The sequence below is a fragment of the Gastrolobium bilobum genome, unplaced genomic scaffold (assembly GCF_033153095.1).
Source record: "Gastrolobium bilobum isolate Gb01-03AN ecotype WA unplaced genomic scaffold, APGP_CSIRO_Gbil_v1 utg6281, whole genome shotgun sequence".
In the NCBI taxonomy this organism is placed as follows: domain Eukaryota; kingdom Viridiplantae; phylum Streptophyta; class Magnoliopsida; order Fabales; family Fabaceae; genus Gastrolobium; species Gastrolobium bilobum.
In genome coordinates this window covers 26225-44298 of record NW_026896716.1, presented here as the reverse complement: position 1 = coordinate 44298, position 18074 = coordinate 26225, and positions in this window count along the sequence as shown.

The following is an 18074-nucleotide window of genomic DNA, read 5'->3' as shown; positions in this document are numbered from 1 at the left end:
ACACAGGTTGATTTTGTGAAAAATTAAGTGGGCCATACCTGCCACAGATTCATACTTTGAGACTTTAAGTAGAGAATAAATCACAATGATAATTATATTTTAATTTAATCTGAAAAGTAAAAATCGGTAAACGTACTTACCCTTAGCTAGGGGTACTAAACGAACTAGGGATATATATATATATATATATATATATATATATATGTATATATATATATGTGTGTGTATACTACCTGTAATAGCCATCTCTTTCCCCTCAATCTATTTCTCCCCATTTTATTGGTTAAACAGACTTTTTGAATAATTTCGTTCTATATTCTACTGTTTGGACATACATTGAATTTATGAACATTTATAGAATAACTAATGTGGTTGATTGTATATTCTGTTTGGATAAACTTTTGTTGTCTTACTTTTTTTTAAACAGGCTATCAGGCTAAATCAGGCTTTTATTTTTTGTAAATAAGTCAGGTCACAAGCCGATAATTATATTTATAATAGGTAACAGGCTTGGTCAGACTAACACATTTAAACACAGACTTAGTCTTTTAAGATCAAAATTCGGGTCGGCTCGGCTCGTTAACACTCATACCCTTGGCTTGTCCTTACCTACATGTACTTGCCGCCTTTTTTTTTCAAATCTCAATGACGTTATCATTAGAAGAAAATATATTTTTCATCAATGTTGTAATGTTGTTGATACGGAACTCGAGATATGACACGACATGACATGTCAATACATTAATTCTAAAAAATATCATATTTTGACATGTTGGGACATATTTTGATATTAAATAAAATTTTTAATATATATAATATAATTTATATTTAATATATATAACATCCCATAATAAGTCATATAACTAATTGAATGTTCAAATTTTATAACATAAATATAAACAAATCTTAAATTTCATAACAGAAAAAAAAATTAATTTATAAATTGTTTTTTCATGTTTAGTTATTAAAATAAATTTTGGTTCTAAAAAAAAGGGTCGGATGCGTGTCGGAGCATCGACCACGTATTGGAAAAAGTTAACTGCGTGTCGGAATGTGTCGGAGTATTGACTGTGTGTCCTAAAATGTTGACAACGTGTCGGAATATATCGAAGCGTATCGGTGTCCGACACATATTTTTTTTAAAAAAATGTATGTCCGTGCATCCCAGCTTTTCACAGTAAAAATTTATAAAGCAATCGATTTTAACATTGGATTACGAATAATATATTATAATAATATTAAAATACTTTTTTCTCTATTAATTTAGTCGATAATATTTAAGAAAGAAAAGAAAAAAATAAATTTATTATTATAACTATATAATACCTATAATATGTAATTATAATTGATTATTAAAAAAAAATTTCCTTACAACAACAATAAAAAAAGGCACCCATCGTAAAAATATTCCTATAAAGAACAAACAAAGGAAAAAGGAAAATATTTAATTGAGTATATATGTCCGAAAGTAGAGTGCGGACACGTCTAGCTGGGAGTGACTTTTTTTTTTTTTTTAATACAGTGAATGACCCTCCTTTCTTATCTCTTTTATACGCATCCAATTACATTGTGCCAATTCAAAAAATAAAAATAAAAATAAAAATACAATTCATATATCTCATGTTTCGAAAGCAGGTACCGTCATTACTTTTCATCTTTTTTCTATGTTTACTTACTCTACAAAATGTTACCAATCCTGTTTCATCTGCACTCAGCATTTTCTCCTGCATCTTCGCATCACTCGTAGGTTGCTTGAATGTTATTAAATATAAGAACACGAATTAAGTCGTGCTTAACAAAAATCTGAATGCACACACAGAAGCAAATTAAGTACTGTTTTGGGGGAATGGAAGACATATAGTTACTTAGGAGTGGATCCTTAAAATTTTACATATTCTGGTGATGTGAAATTTTATTATTTATTTCCTTATATATATATATATATATATATATATATATATTAAATATATGAGGTTTAATTATTATTATTAATAAAAAGAGAAATAGATATAAAAATTTGACGGGGAAGGATATTGTGACAACCAAGTTGTGTTACTACCAAGTGACTACCAATCAATCTCACTGTTAGATCGATTATATTGATCCAACAGTTATATTTATTTCCATCTTTGTATGGTCATGATTCCCCATATTTAAAGTGAAAGCATTAAATATGGAAAATCATAACCATACAAAGGTGAAAATAAATATAAAGTATTAAATTTGGGGAATCATGACCATACAAAGATAGAAATAAATATAACCGTTGGATCAATATAATCGAACTAACGGTAAGATTAATTGGTAGTCACTTAGTAGTAACACAACTTGGTTGTCACAATATCCTTCCCCAAATTTCACATGACCAAATGATGTAAAATTTTAATATTAAAACATACATTCCCATGGTTACTTAGTGCACCATTATAGTAAAAATTATATATCATTCGGTTGATAATCATGTATGAAAGCTTTTTTATTTTTTGTTTTTATTGAAAATGATAACTATCTTAAATAAATAATTTAACCCAAATACTTAATCTATTCAATAAGGCTATATTAATATTTTTCGTATTTCTCTAGCACATCCCCTCATATGCGAGTTCACTAGACTTAAAGGGTGGATAATTTATCACATATAAATCCATCAACCCGATTTATCCTATCCTGCTTGTAATTAGTTTAGGGCAGGTTAATCTACAGGTTAATTTTTTTTTTAATTATTACTCATTCAAGTTGTTTCTGATTAACGGTGGACTTTAGCTCAAATGTTATCTGTAACATCCTGTAGATGAGAGCGAGAAGTGATTGATGGTATAAAAGGAAACAATGTGATGTGATAGTACACAGATAATGAGCGGCTCCTGACAGGCTTTTAGCGGGGATACATGAATGAATCAAATCAACATCCGAAAGAAAGAGATTCTAGAGACTGTGCAGGTATGAGACTGTACATATAATAACCCTAATTTTATAATTTCAAAATTAGAGGCTTATTATGAAGACCTTAGGGTCATATATAGAATGAGGATTAAATTCTAAGAATTTTATATCCATATTGATAGTATTCTACACAGGTGGATTTTCATATGTTATTTTTGACTGCTGACGCAGTAACAGCTAGTAAAATATCTCCAATTTTGCAAATTTGAGTTAGAGAGCTATTTTGATGATATGATTATCATAGATGAGGTTAGAATATGATTTGATGGAGTTTGATACCCATATTGGGGTATTTTAGAAAAGTTACTTCTGCCGGATATTTTGTAGTGCTGTAGAAGCAGCCGGTTGTAACACCCCGTTCTAGAACCGGTTCGTTAACATTGCTTTATGATATTAAGCGCAGTTACAATCACATTGATTCAGTTAGAAATCCGGATAAATTTTCTTTTAGAACAAAGCCGAATTTAAAATAACCAATTGCGTGACTATAACCATATAATATTGCGGAATAAATGAAACTAAACTTAACATCATATTCTTATATTACTAGACCACACGTTGTTAAATGTCTTCATCTCTTTTATTATTATATGAATTCTATACTTTCTCTATAATTCTCATCTCCTACAATGTTATAGATCTCTTTTTTAGCTTCGAGTGGGTTCAAACTGCGCTCAATTCGGAGCTCTGTAGCTCGAGTTATGCAGGTTTTACTAAACTAAGTTTTTGCTGATTTTTCGGGTAACGCGTTTTAGCGCCCAACTTGTGCGTTTTAGCACCCACTTGCACGTTAAAATGCCCAAGGGCAGTGAATTTTCCTCCATTTCGCGCAGCGCGTTTTAGCGCCCTTATCAGCGCTAAAACGCTCTCCAGCTAGGCAACACATGCCTTCCCTGTTTTCATATAACTCCATGAGAGAATTTCTCCCTCTTTAACCATCCTTATAACACCTGATTGACAATCTTACATCATATCATGCTTCAATAGTTGCGTCATTTTCATAATTCATTATACAATCCCAAGTGATAAAATATGATTCAACATTCCATCATCTACCTTAAACAATCCTTTTACAATCTAAAGGATAAAAACATGATTCGTATTACATCCATATTCAAATATACTATTACATCATTGTTCTTCAAAATTATTACATATCAAAGACTTAGAAATCACAAGTGATCAAAGTCCCAAAATAGGTGCACAATGGCTAAACAACATCCATGATCAACTTCTACGTCCCATATGCATTCATATACAACTAATGCATCAAAATATCTTATACATAAGGTTTTTTACATGCAAGAAATATTAAAATGTCATATATCAGGTACAATCTACTCATGCTTCTTGCCTCGATCAACCTCACCTCTATCAGTACCTGAAATGATGCCCCATACACGGGGTGAGATATACGAATATATCATAGTAAACTTAGGGTCCTTGGAGATCACTCCACCCTAAGGTTCACATCCGATGTACATATAATCATAACAACCTAACACATTCTTATCCATAAACATCACATGAACTTCCAAGAGAGATCCACAAAGAGTCTTTTCTCTTAGGCTCTTACCACATGGAGATCCACCTAGGGTTGTTTTCAAGGGAAGTTCCTAACCTCAATCTAGGAACCTCCAAGAGAGATCCACATAGGGTTGTTTCTCTTAGGCTCTAACCACATGCAGATCTACATAGGGTTGTTTCCAAGGGAAGTTCCTACCAATCATCCTCATCATAATTATATCAATTATTACCTCAATATATATTTACATCTATCAACCATTCCTCAATTACTCTTAAACAATCAAACATCAATCAATTATGGTGGAACATTTAAGGGGATCAACCCCAAAGTCTGAAGGTTTACCTCACACTTGAACTTTCGTTCGACTCTTTCCTTTCCTCAAAACCACACAATCACAAGGATTGGTCACTCCACTTGATCCACTTGCTTCAATCCTAGCCATACAAGGGACACCATCAAACATACAACCAACCAAGGCTAACAATGCAAGAAAATCCTTAATTTCAAGCATAGATTTCTCTTAATATCAAAGTATATTAAAATGACAATCTAAACTCATTTTTACCGTTTATTTATCATTCCTAGCAACATTTACAAAGGTATTAGCCTCAATCTTACTCAAACTTATAAAACCCTCAAAACACTATTCATTGTCTTCGACCTCTAGAAAACTCCATGAACACTAGGTTGGAGAAGTGGAAACTTACCACAATAGGTCACACAACCAAGCAATATAGGTCTCCTAAGCTCCCATGGGTGAAAATGCCACCAAAATCCTCAAATCTTCAAAGGGGTCAAAATCTTTGGAGGAAGAGATCTCTCTCCACAATGCTTCCCACTCAAAACTAAGCTAGTATTTGGAATGAAGGATGGATTCTCTACGTTTTTGGCTTTGGAACGGATGAATTTGGTTGAGAGATGGAGAAACTAGGGTTGCTTTTCTCTCTTCCTCTCTTTTATATTTTGGATACTTTTGCCTACCAACATTTTTACCCCTTAATTCTCACTGACTGCACTTTATACCTCAAAAGTGCCCTTAACTCATTAATTTTAGCCTCTTACTTAATCCTACCTACTTATATATACTTAATTACTTAATTGCAAGTAATTAAATAAATCCTTAAGTTAGGGGTATTATACTGATAGAATCCCGGAACGGAAAAAGATGAGAAAATACAAAGAAAGATCAATATATGCCTAACAAGTCATAATTAGACCAATAATGTGAAATTTAAGAAGAATATGAAATTCAGGTACAGTTAAGAACACTGATAAAGTATACAGTGCAATTAAACAGCTGTAAGTGAATCTGTGATCTACTAATCAAATTTTTAAGTTAGGAACATGATAATTAGACAAACTTAATATTAATTACTTAAAGTTTGAGTCTTGGAGGTTCTGAGTGGAAAAATTGATAACGGTTCAAATAAAAATTACTTCGGGTGTCATTGAAGGACAAAAAGTCACTTAAGTGACTTGGTCAAAACCCTAAAAGAGACTAGAGCAGCCTCCTCCCTTTCATTTCAGTGCCCCACACTCTCTCTCTTCATCATTTTTGAAGTTCAAGCTTTTCTCCTCATTCTCTCTAGCTTTTCACCCGCAAAACTCCCTCAAATCACTAAACACTTCACCACAGTTGTTCCCTTCATCATCCTCTTTAAGAATATCTTATTTTTAACTTGAAAAGCCAAATTTTCGTGGGTCTTCTTCTCCACACAACAGCGTGTTCATGGCTTCTTCAAGCCATTGTTATGGTGCTTTGAGTTATACTTGAAGAACACCACTTTGATGCTTATTTCACTACATTCTAGTGTAAGTTTCTTGATTTTTCTTCTTGAAAAATCCCACCTTTGTGTTGTGTTCTTGAGTTCTAACCTTGATTTTTCTTAAAGGTATGTTCTTTGTGGAAAAAAGCATGCTTTCTTGAGAAAGATGGAAGCTTGAAGCATTGGTGATCACTTGAAGATGTAAGCATGAAACCTTGGAAAAATGGTGACAAAAATTCGACCACCACCACCTAAACAATTCAGCCATCATGAGTTCTTAAGGGGTTGATGTGTTAAATTGATAAAAATTGGTACTTAAGGTTGTTAAGTGTGGACAATCATTAGTAGGACCAAGAGAAATGTTAAAAATGCAACCTTTAAGCTTAAAAACGCTAATCTTGATTAAGGAATAGATTTAAACTCTAATGACTCTATTATATCAAATATGTCCTAAATAGTATAATTAGGATTGTATGTATAAAATTTAATTAAATGGTGAATTAGTGAACTAATTAAGTGTAGGACCTAATTAAGTGAAGAAATGTTTAAGTAAACAAGTTAAAAACCCTAATTCTTACACCCTTGCAATTCGGCCAAATGAAAGCAACTTAGGGTTAGTATTTTAAAATTAGTTCAAGACCTAATTAGGACACTAATTTAGGGTTTAAGTGAAGTGGACCATGCATAATGTATTAATTAATTATAAAATCTTAAAAATGGACCTAATTAGGGTTTAGAAGCACTAATTAGGTAATTAGTGAACTTAATGGACTAAGACCTAATGTGGATATGTGTGAATGCATAAGTCACATAATAATATAAAAACCCTAAAATTAAAATAACCTAGGATTTCTAATCAAGGATAATTCGGGTTTACTAATTAAACCTAATTATGGAGTTAGTTGACAACTTAAGTTCAAGACTAGTTTATGACCACATGACCATGTAATATAAGGAAAGAAAATCATAATGATTCACATCCTATAGGTTCGGCCATGTAGGGAATCATTAGGGTTTTAGGTTCAAAAATATGTGGAAGCAAGATTTAGGGTTCATTGGATGTCCAAAGCTTAAATCAACTTGTAAAGCTAAAATCTAACCTAGGGTTTGCATATGGTTACATGCTCAGCCTCGTGAGGATATGAGGAGTTGAAGTGTTGAAAAATAATCTAAGTACCTTAGTGGCCATAGAGTGTGGTTCTAAGGTTGTGTGAAGTGTTGGAATTATTTGGTTGTTAGAACAACTTGTAAATACTTCATAACGCACTAAAAACATGTACTTAAGTAATAAATGGTCTAGACTTGTGATGGGCATATCATTGGTATATGAGTATGAAAAATGGAATCATTAAGTGATTAAGTCTTGGATATGACTTGATTAATTAATATGTAATTAATGATGTGAATGGTTCCTACTCTAGGTGTGACTAGAGAACCTTGCACTTGAGGACTGTATTGGGGCATGGGCTTGTGCTAAGCTCCTTGAGGTAAGCTCCTGGTTTTGGTTGCTCCTCTCTCTTGTGGCCCCACCATGATGGTGGGCACTATGGTTAAATTGTATGAAAGTATGAGATATATTGTATATGTGCATTCATTCACATTCATATAGATATTATATGATTCTTGATGTTATGATGATGCACTGATGATGTATGTTATGAGGTTCCTGTCCAGTGAATATGTATATAGGCTGCCTATGGCTTGACCCTGGGAGTTATTTCATACTACAATTGTGTTGACTGTCTATGGCTTGACCTTGGAAGTCACACTAGGCATGTTGGACATGTCAGTTAGCTATTCTTGGGGAGAGCGCTTTAATAGTTAACCAGAGGATGACGTATGATACTATGTTTATGCTGTATGTTTGTTGTATATGCTTTATATCTGACTTGTCGTGCAGGAAGTGGGCTCAGGGGATTAGAGGAACCTCTAAGAATCTTGAGCTTACTGAGATGTTATCTCACCCCTTTTGGGGACATCATTTCCGGTACCCATGGTAGCAGTGTGCAATCTGTAACACCCCGTGTATACCCGGTTTGTTAACATGTCATCGTATTAAGCCACGCTTAATTAAATATTGCGGAAAAACTTTTTACTTTCAATTATGACGTCATTATCCTTAGCCAAGTTGTTTACTTAATCATTTTCATAAAAACATCGCCTGTATATAAATTGCAAAAGACAGCTATCTACACTGAATAACCTCATATATAATCAGTGAGTATCTAAGTCACGGAACTACAACACGTAGACCGGACATATCCTGATACATTATACAATTCAGATAAACTCAAACATAACAGAAATCAATGCGGCATGGACAACCCCCATGCTCACCAAATAAGGCAACAAGGACCAACAACAGTCTTAACAACCAAATCATAATAAAGGCAATAAATACATATCAGCATCCCACATGTCAGGATAACATCAAATATCTAACTCAGCTCCGGCCTCCTGCCGCCCGAGGTCTCAACCGCCGTGTTACCTGAACCTGAAATATGTGCTCCAAACGTGGGCTGAGATCTCTAAAGAGAAATCTCAGTAAGACAAGGGGTCCTCAAGAATTTCTCCACCCCAAGCTCACTTACATGTGCAATATAAGTTCTAAAAGAAGTCATATAATATCAGTTCCAAAATCAGTGTAATGCAACAGATAATCATATCATGTGTGTCAACTATTCTACTGGCCAGAGAAATGCAAGACTTAAATACGTCTATTGCCTACATCAGTGCAAAACGCCACACGCACCCACCCACAGAACCACCGTATTGTATGATGCCACATACTCAGGCTTGCTGTCTAGATGGAACAACACATGCATATTATAAGGCCCTTACACTTAACAGCTCAAAAGCATTTAAATCATCAAAACATGAAAACACATCAAGCATAAACCATTCCCCAATGGAGCATGGTGGAACCAACAATGGCTAAACCGAGGACACGAAAGCTTACCTTGCAAGTTAATTATCCAAGCCAAGAGTCCAACCCAGCTCAAAGCCCAAACACAGCAGAATCATAATCTGTTTTGGACCAGCAATCATATCAATAAACATAGCTTATAAGCATATAACATAAAGACCACGCTTCTCTTTCACGTTTCATGTCTTTAGGCTTCTCACAAAGCCATAAGCCCTTTATCACTTAGATTCTGACTTAGATTAATTATACATAAGTCCAATTTCATCAATCTAGGGTCCACAAACCCCAATTACAGTTTTGTATGAACAGTACCGTTACTGTTATCGGAAACCCAGAATATCCGGATATATGTCGAGGCCATATCCGGATATCCAGATTCGGATATCTACAGACCCTATATCCAGATATCATATCCGGATATTTCGCGACAGAATGCAGTTCTGCATTTCGCGAGATATCCTTCCCAAAGGTGGTTCTTTTCACGGTTCCAGAAGCTTAAACATGCATTTCTAGGTGTGTTTAACCTTACCCAACATTAAGTTAAAAACTTTATCTTATTACATGCATCAAGGCTTCATTTTTAATTAAGGAAAAACATAGTCAAGGTTGGTAAAGCTTACCAACAGTTCAAAACAGAGAAATGAGTCCTCTTGGAGCTCACTTGAAGCTCCCAAAGTCAGGCTAAGCACAACCCACAAAATTGGTGATCAAGAGTGGTTCTTTCTCTCCAAAGGTCTCACCTTGAAACTCAAACAACCAAGAAAAAGGCTCCCACCGAGGAAACTCACAACTCAGCCCCACAAGAACCCTCAAACAGAACCTATACTCTGAAAACAAAAGCTTTTCCACCACCCAAGTCTCAACCACACACAACCATGGTGGTATGATGAAGAAACAATAGAGAAAGGTGATCACTTTATCTCACCAAGTGGAGAAGAAGGGGTGACAAGGTGGCTGGTGGTGCTACAGAAAAATGGAGGCACGTATCATGAGAGGAAATGACCTAGAAGTCAGTGCCTACGTAGCACTAATAGCTACGCTTAGCATTTTAATCCCAAAATTAGGATTCTGAACCTACTCATTTTTCTAAGATTTTTCATATTTTTATTTTATTTTTCGCAGCACCTTTCCGGTACGCGCTTTTACATAGCCAGTATCAGTTCTGGCACCAGTTCTCATTATTTTGACCTGAAACTTGTTATGCTAGTCTTATATATTATTCTAGTGACATATACATATTTTTCATAATTTTCCAGGATACTTCATCATTACGCATTTATACCGTGAAGCAGAATCGGTATCTGCACTTTTCGTTAGAAAAGCGACTTTCAGCATTCTTAATCACTTACTATAATTATTCAAGCCTTCTTATAATTATTAGGGTCAATTATGAAATTATTTCCTAATTCTCATATTTATTTAATTAATTTCCTAAATTAACAGTGCAAGTTCTTACATTCACCCCACCTTTTTAAGGATTTTGTCCTCAAAATCAGAAACATACATGTCTCGGAAGTCGGGGTACTGCCGGAGAAGCTCGTCCTCTCGCTCCCAGGTACACTCCCCAGGAGTTCTTCCTGTCCACTGCACTTTGACCATCGAAATGATCTTGCTCCTCAGCTGCTTCTCGCCATGATCGAGAATCTTGAGTGGTCTGACGGGAGTCTTTAGGTTCTCCTGAACCTCCACATCATCCGGTTGCACCACGTGCGAAGAGTCCGCTACGTACTTCCGAAGCTTAGACACGTGAAACACGTCGTGGATGTTGGCCAAGTTTAGAGGCAAGGCAAGCCGGTATGCAACAGGTCCTACTCTACCAAGTATCTGGTAGGGCCCAATGAATCGCGGGCTAAGCTTCCTCATTCCGAGTGCCCGACCAACACCGGTGATAGGTGAAAATCTCACAAACACGTGCTCACCCTCACTGAACTCCAGTGGACGATGCTTGACATCGTAGTAACTCTTCTGGCGATTCTGTGTCTGTTTCAGCTTCTCTCTGATCAACTGGATCTGCTGGGTAGTATCTTGGACAAAGTCTAAGCCAAACAACTCTTTATCTCCAACCTTAGACCAGCAGGTAGGAGTCTGACACCTGCTACCCTACAACGCCTCGTAGGGTGCCATGCCCAGGTTAGCATGGAAACTGTTATTATACGAAAAATGAACCAATGGCAGGTACCTATCCCATGCTAAACCCTGCTCCAAAGTTCAAGCCCTCAACATGTCCTCCAATGTCTGGATGGTCCGCTCAGTTTATCTGTCAGTCTGAGGGTGATAGGTTGTACTCAATCGCAACTGAGTACCAAAAGCTTCCTGCAGCGCCTCCCAGAACCAACCGAGATGTGAACTTCGGGTCCCTATCACTGATGATACTCTCGGGCACCCTGTGAAGCCTCACAATCTCGCGAACATACAGTTGGGCCAACTGCTCAGCAGTGAAGCTCAGCTTCACCGGAAGAAAATAGGCAGACTTCGTCAATCTGTCCACAATGACCCAATTAGAGTCACAACTGTAACAGCCCGTTACGTACCGGTATTATTAACATTAATTATGATATTAAGCGCAGTTACAATCACAACAATTCATTTATAAAAATACGAATAAACTTTTTTCGATTATTACGCGAGCATTTAAAACAATAAAACGCGTAATAATTAAAAGTTGTAACTATAACTGTTAACTCTTGCGGAATATTTATTTTATCTATTTTTTTACATCACACCTTACTTATTATAAGTTACTAAGGGGTCCCCATAAACCCACTTACCCAATTACAAAACTGTACGTTTTTACCCTTTCGAACATGGTTCACTCATCAATTTTCTGCGAACATACCGCTCACAACCAGACTTTCTTCTCAGATTATATCTTTGTCTTACTTAATTCCCTTTTCAACAAGCTATCACACGCTCAATTCGGAGCTCATTTGCTCCGGTTATCGCCGTTTGAAGTTGGATAAGCAAAATAGCCAACCAACCTCAAAACAACTCTAAACCTCTCTCACTCCACGAATTAATGCACTGAATACACTAATCCAATTCTCAAATTTTTACACCATAAACTAGACACCTCAATCTTCTATTTGATATATCATACATTTAATTTCACTGAGAAACGAAGCGGGAATTAATTTCCCAAAACTGGACCAGAACTGCCACATGTGCAGTGGGCACATGAGCAGTCTGCGTTCCACCAATTTTTCCAGGTCTAAGGCCAACCCAGATCTTTCCCAAATTTTTACACAAGGTAGAGGAAATCTTAACCTTCAAAATGGCGTATGGCACATCCCTATTGGACCTCTATGGAGGGAGATATGATCTCCCGAAGTTCACCTAAAATCTACCAATTCTACAGAAAATTCGCCAGAGTTTCCTTTGTTTTTTCAATAATCCCCAAATTTGTACAAGCTCACTAATGCCTCAAAATACCTAATAATCCAACAATAATACAGTAATAATCCAATGGGTGGCACACACAAGGACCAACAACGCCTTGGGGCACTTACAACCCAGTCCAGTTTATAGTTATTAGACATATAACTCATATTAATCATTCTGAAATAGTTGCAATCACTAACACCATTTTCATGCACATTTTCATCATACATATAATGATAACCTACAATAGGCCTAAGGCCCTTCCATCATAAATAGACATGCATCAAGATACGATTACAATATTGCTTTACAACTTACAACTCCCAATGAAACTTAATTACAATCTTACAATATTACAACATAAATACAAACGGTAAAATAAACTACATGGCATGACCACTAGACTTAGGAAAAATGACATGAACAAGATGCTAATGAAGCTCCTACTAAATACAAATGAGATGTTCATACCCTAAGTCTAGCCTAGGCCATATGGCCAACAAAATGCAAAATGCTAAAACTCCACTGAATCACTCTGCGGGCCTCTTGCCCGCTGCTCCAGCTCCACTGCTACCTACTGAAATAAATGCCCCGAGACGGGGTGAGATATACGAATATATCTCAGTAACCCAGAGGTTCTAGAGAAAACTCCGCCCAATGGTTCACTTCGATGCATATGAATAGAATACAACAACCACTTTTTAAAACGGGATATAGCAAGTGTTTTAGAGAAACGGGGAATATAGAGATACAAACTACGACGATACGGGATGGTAGCTACCAATACCACGCATGCCCTGGGCATATATAAGCCTATGGGTATCATCCAAGGTGTGTTCCAAAAACCACAACCATGATGCCCCAACCATCCAAAACACCTGAGACATTCCTAGTGTGCTCCTACCCGGATCACACACCATGACCCTCGGTCAACTGGAACTCCCTCTCGGAGACCTATCCAGTGGAAGTCCGAAATTGCTTGAAGGCTAAAAACTGTCTACTAGCCAGAGACTCGGTACATAAGTACCCACTATAATAATGCAGCATGCTCATGTGTTCTACACTACTCATATACACTTCTTACTGTTGCCATCAACTGGCAGAGTGGAACAGAAAAGGGGAAAAATCCCCAGTACCAAGAGGTTACCTTAATTATTTTTCTCACAAGCTCTGAAGCAGCTTATCCCTCAACTTGGTACACAGCAGAATGCCTACACAAAGGACATTCTCAATCACTCACAATTCAAACAATACATGCTAATTTACAATTATACATTCATTGAACCAATTTCTTACCTCAATCCACTTGGTCCAGGACCAAGTGCAACTCACTGATTCAAGGTTCGGGATTCAAGTCGACGTACGACACCCTATACAACCATGTACAGCCGTCAGTATAAGTCAATTTAAGTCAAAACGCGAAAAAAACACAAAAATCCTTCCCATCACCATGATGGTTCGGCCCTTGTAGTGTTATTTTAGGATTTATTTTTCTATATTTTCTTTCTCATTTTATTATGCTTCCTTAGGTTGCCAAGAGGCCAATTCAAGTGCCATTTTTCCGTTTTACGCCTTTTACTCATCGTTTTGCTAAATAATTCACTCCATGTTCATTTATGTCCCTAAACACAAGTTATTATTTTCCATTGATTCTAACACTTTCCAACCACCACACAACCCATCTAATCATCATATAATTACACAACACATCATCCAAATAATTTTTCAACATCAATTCCCCTCTTTTCCACTAAATGGCCGAATTGCAACCTATGGCACTCCAAGGGATTTTCAATCAATTTAAACCATTTCCCACCTCCTATCATCCTATTATATCATCATACAATCATACAACAACTCATTAATTAATTCCCAACAAAATTCCAAAACTCCAAGTCATGACTTCCTCAAAATTTCTAAGTTAAATTTTCATAATTTTCATTAATAATTTTCATGGCATTTCTAGCTCTCACACATCATTCTAAGACATTATCATCTAATACACATTTTCCAATTGAGCTCTCTAACAACACAAATCATCAAATTCCCCCTTAGGGTTCATGAATTCAATCCAAGGATTAAACCGTTAAAATGGTGAAGAAACTTACTCAAAAGCTTGGCACAAGACTCCTCCAAGCTATCCTAAACCATTGGAGCTCCAAACAACTCCATGAACATCATTTTTCTCCAAAATTTTGTGGCTGTAAATGGCCAATATCTCACCAAATAGAGAGTTTCAAGGCTCAAGAGTGGTACCAATGTGTTTAGAAGGTGATTTCCATCACGATTCAAGACAAAAATCGTTGGATTCGGTGGAGAAACGGCTAAGTTATGGATCAAAGAAAATTTTCATGAAGAATGGGGGGAAGGAGGGCTGCTGGTCGGTTTTGAAGAGAGAGAATGAAGTGAGGAGATGATGAATAGTAAGAAGGTGATGTGGACTTAACTGGGGTGGGTCTCACGCCACCTCACGCGATCTAAAACTCGTCCGAACTTTCATTAAACGTCCGTAAATTCAAAACCTATTTAGAAATTCTAATTTTTAACATTAACTAATCTCCTTTAATTATACTTGATCAGATGAATCCGGAGTTTTTCGGTCGTTCGGAGAAAACACTGTTTTAAGTTACTGCGCGCGCCGTTGTCACGCTTCCCCAAAATGACTTAATTCCATCAAATTTTATCAAAATCATATTTCCTAACTCAATAAACCATTTATAACTCATATTTGAAACCTAGAGCTCAAAGCTCAATCGACACGTTTTACGGTGCAATCGTACCGCAGTATTTTTACCTGCAAAAAACACTATTCACTTATTTTTTCTGAAACTTGCCTGTCCACTCTATTTTTCGTTCTGAATCCATTTCCAGGGTTATTTTTACCATCTGAGACCTTCTACTCAATTTTTATCTTCCTAGGGTTGTGTGTTGGCTAATTACCGTTTTGCCCTTTCTTTGTATTTTAGCTTAATCTTTAGGATTTTCACTGAATCTTCACTTAATTACACACTTAATATTTTAAACACTGTATTTAAAATTGTGAGGTGTTATACTTACCCCAACTTTTAGAATTTTTTCTGCAAAATTAACATCCTAATGATCCCGTAACACAGGGTGTAATCTGAGAATCTCATCTTGCACTCTCTACTAGCCTCCTTAGGCATACATCTTTACAATTTTTACTTTCGTCACAGGAACAACCTCGTTTTTGTGGTATCCATCGTTACCCAATCTTTCACAAACTTGATAATCTCAGGGATCTGACCCCTTAATTCATTATATTTCCACTGTTTCCTTAAACCACTGTTTCATTTCCGTTAATTGCAGTTCATAATATACTCATTTTACAACTTGTCACTTATGGTACTACGATCTTTTATTCATAATACTTTAAGTTTTCCATGGTTTACTGTTGCACTTTCACGAATTTGTAGTTAATTTATAATCACATTTCATCTTGTCTGTTTCACTTTATCTCATTCTCCTCTTTATCTATTCTTCTGACCCACGGTCGTTCTCAAAAGCATCTAACCGTTTTCATAATAGGCTCCCATTGTCCTCATGTATACTTACTAGTTATTTCTGGAGTATTTCCAACTCCCACTTTCTTTAGTACTTAACTCTTTTCGCTGTCCTCACTGTTTCAACCATCCCCAAACATACCAGTCATTTCCATTACTGTTACTACTCTCATCATTTCGTTGTTTTCTGGGCTTCCACCCAAGCACATACTTTCTAGTTTCAAAGGCACTTTGTCATGTCTTACAATTCCGACTCACATTAAATTCTATACTCATATACTTTATTTTTCCTTGTGATACGAAACTAACAATCTTCCCAATAGTTTATGTTTCCGATTAACCATTTAAGGTCCTTTAGCCACAGACACACTCCTGAATTTTTCCATCTACAAACTCATATTCATAATTTACTCTCACTGTTACTCTCTTTATTAACTTAACCACCTCAACTTTATCAACTCAGTCAATTCAACTCCATACTTAGACCTCTCACAGTCTAAACACAACACTCATCAATGACCTCCACATCAAGGCCTCATAGTTAATATTTTCTCCCACTAACTATTTTCAACTTTAATTCCACTCCGATGTTGCAACTTAACCATATGTTCCACTTATTTATACTACTTTTTCGTAATCATCGTCATTTAATCCTGGATGTCAAACTCAAAACACTATCACCTTACAGTTTTTACCATCTTTCACCAAACACCTTGGGACGAATCATTTTCCAAACCCATTTCACTACTAACTGATGGACCCTTAAAAATGTCATATCTCTCACATACAAGTCACATCCTATAGGAATCTTTGAAACTTAATTATCAAGTCACATAAAACTAAATCCATCATTTCCACTACTTTTACCATTCACCAATGGTTGGTATACCAAACTTTCGAAATATTCAAAGCTACCTCAAGTACTCAACCATACACCATTAGTACCTAACCAAAACAACATCAACATTGTGCATTTTCCACACACACTTTCCACCATAAGTGGCATATGCGATTATATATATAACGCTCCTCAATCTACTCCACCAGTAATGTCAGGTTATCAACTTTTAGGTAACCAATTACAACTCTTGTTTTCATCTATTATTACCCATTCATACTTGACTCTATTACCATTTACCTTTTATTAAGGCTAATAAGTCACTGTTTCAACTTGAACTCTTGATCATCACTAGCCTTCCTAGAAGGACACTCACTCAATCTGTCAACATCAATCTCGCTATTATCTCTTTCATCATAAGACGAGAATTCCAACAAATTTACTACCTCACTTGGAGCCGAAATTATTTCATCAAACTTACTTTACACCCACAATAGTGCTTCACTATCACACTTCAAAAAAAAATTACACACTATGCCTCACCTCTTATATCCAATTCTGACATACTATTGTCCATTTACAAATATCTGACCTCATATTTTGCGTTAATCATATGGCAAAACTCTCCCAATGCAGTGGGTAAAAACATTCTTAGGTTTTAACCGCTCGAGCTCTTGCTGTCCTCAGGGCCCCAGATGTAATGACCCACCGATCAGAGAATCCACCCATATGATCCATGCAGTAATGATAACCTACCACCTGCTGACCCTGTTCTATTAGCATTTCCAACGTTTCTTATTTGTGCATTTATATAAATCAACTCAACTATACTAACAGTCACATCAATGCGGAACACTTCCTCGTCACCCATTACTCATATAAGATAACAATTGTCTCCGGGAACGTAATCCACACGGAGATAACCATACCCTCCGAGCACATAAGCCGCACAGAGATATCCATAACATTATGTCGTACCACATGAACCCAGTGCATAGAGAAATTTATGTTCACAATATATCTTTATATCACAAACAACGTGTACCCAGTACACACCAGATCACACTTGGATCCTGTCCATTTAGTGTCTTTATCATACCCATATATAATGGCAAAATGTTTTGTATATCCACATGGGGTTGTCCCCCATAATCATAGTAGTAGTAGTATTATA